Source organism: Microcebus murinus, chromosome 3 (genome assembly GCF_040939455.1).
Source record: "Microcebus murinus isolate Inina chromosome 3, M.murinus_Inina_mat1.0, whole genome shotgun sequence".
NCBI classification, from domain to species: domain Eukaryota; kingdom Metazoa; phylum Chordata; class Mammalia; order Primates; family Cheirogaleidae; genus Microcebus; species Microcebus murinus.
This window is the reverse complement of record NC_134106.1, coordinates 33,407,965-33,410,340: the sequence shown is the minus strand read 5'-3', so window position 1 is coordinate 33,410,340 and position 2,376 is coordinate 33,407,965.

Here is a 2,376-nt window from a genome sequence, read left to right as displayed (position 1 = left end):
TAGGTTACATATATTGCCTTTACCCCGCCTGAGTCAGAGCTTCAAATGTGTCCATCCCCCAGATGATGCGCACTGCACCCATTAGATGTGTATAATAAGTCTGAATTCATTCTGGTTTTGATTCACATTCCCCTGATGATTAGTGACATTGAGCATTTTTTCATAGGTTTATTGTCCATTAGCCTATCTTTTTTTGAAAAGCTTCTGTTTGTGTCTTTTGCCCACTTTTTAATGGCATTGTTTTATGTTTCCTTGCTGATTTGCTTGAGTTCTTTGTAGATTCTGGTTATTTGCCTTTTATTGGATATATAGCATGTGAATATTTTTCTCCCATTCTGTAGATTGTCTATTTGCTCTCATGATAGTTTCCTTGGCTGTGCAAAAGCCTTTTAATTTGATCAGGTCCCATTTATTTTTGTTGGTGCTGTGATTGCTTTTGGGATCTTCTTCATAAATACTTTGACTAGGCCAATGTCTATAATAGTTTTTCAACTTCTTCTTCTAGAATTCTTATAGTTTCATACCTTAGGTTTAAATCTATTATCTACTGTGAGTTGATTTTTGTGAGAGGTGAGAGGTGAGAGGTGCAGATTCTGTTTCAGTCTTCTACATGTGGCTATCCAATTTTCCCAGCACCATTTATTAAATAGGGATTCTTTTCCCCAGTGTATGTTTTTGTCTGCTTTGTCAAAGATCAGATGGCAATATGAGAGTGTTTTTTAAATTTTTTTTGTTTATTAATTCTTTTTATTTCAGGAAATTATGGGGGTACAAATATTTTGGTTACATGTTATGACTTTGTCACATCCCAACCATGATTTGAGATGTGCCCTTTCCTCCCCTACAATGCTGTGAAGGTGGTGGTTTTATATCTGTTCTCAGTCCTATGTTTATATAATCATTAATTATAAAAATTATAATTAATGTTATATATTAATATATATTATATATTATATTAATTATATAATATATATTATATATTATATACATTATAATTATAAAAATTATAAACATTTTTATAATTTTATCTGTAATTTTTACATTTATAATTATATCATTTTATGACTTTGTTTATAATTTTTATCTTGATGAAATACTTATATTGTTTATATAGTCATAGGAAAACAAATTACCCAATATCTGTTTCACATTTTGTAGTAGTTACATTTCACACACAAACACACCCACAAGTGCCAGAACGTTATGCTGTGATCTTGAGGGGTTGTAATATATCAGTGAGCATACGCCTTCTTGGTCCTCCTCAATGCTTAGATCCTGACTAAATTTGTTATGGTTTTCTTCACAGCCATTTTGTTTCTTGAGTTGGAGCCTTTATTGATCAATAAATATAAGAATTTCTGATGTCTCAATTGGACAAGACCAACAGATAAAGCAATTCTGACTCCCAGACCAGAAAAAGTATGATAGTGACAGTTTTTTTTTATAAAGTTTTACAATAATTATTTAAATATATTGGGGACAGACACTCATTTTTATATAATTTAAATGTATATTCATATATAGAAACAAAAAAGTTTAAACTGCTAGTTTAACTTGATGGCTTAAACTGATAGCCGCTTTTTTTCTCAAGTGACAAGGTATTTGGAGCTGGGCTCTAGGATCACAACTACCTAAAGGCTTAGATTCTTGTAATGTTCAGTTCTGTCATATTTTAGCATGCAGCCTTTGTTCTCATGATCACAAGATGGCTGATGCTCCTGTAGGCATTGTGTCCACTTCCCTAGAGCAAGTAGGTAAAGTGGAAAGAAGAATATTCCAAAGTTATATGTCAGCTGGGTTCCTCCCATTTATAAAGATTTTCTATTTATTACCAACCTAGAAATTTTCTTTACCATTTAACTGTTATAACTTTATCATTTGGTCACCTCTATCTGTGAGGAAGACCAGTATGCATTAAGCTGGCCATCTTAATATACCACCCATTTTTTCTCCCCTACTAACCATATCCCAATTTTCTTTGTTTCTTAACTTTTAATATCTGGAATAAAGTTAAGAAAACTAGTTGAAGCTACAAAGCTTAAACTCACTGAGAGTCATTGATATTCAAATCAGAAACTACAGGTTTATATCAAGGTTGGGTAAGTATGAAGGGATCATTTGGAGCGGAAGAAATGAAGTTTTCTCTCAAAAGTGATGAAATAATAGCTCAGAACTTCAGACTTTTTAATAATGGAAAGATTATTTTGATTTTGTCTTGCTCACTCTTGCTAAGAATTGTGCCATTAGAATCTTTTTCTGGAAAAATAGTAAAAAAAAATGACTAAAAAAACAAATAACTGTAATTCTCTTCAAACTACCTTAGAATCTAGGTAGCTATTAGTGTTGCCAGATTAACGTAGGACGACATTTTGGTGG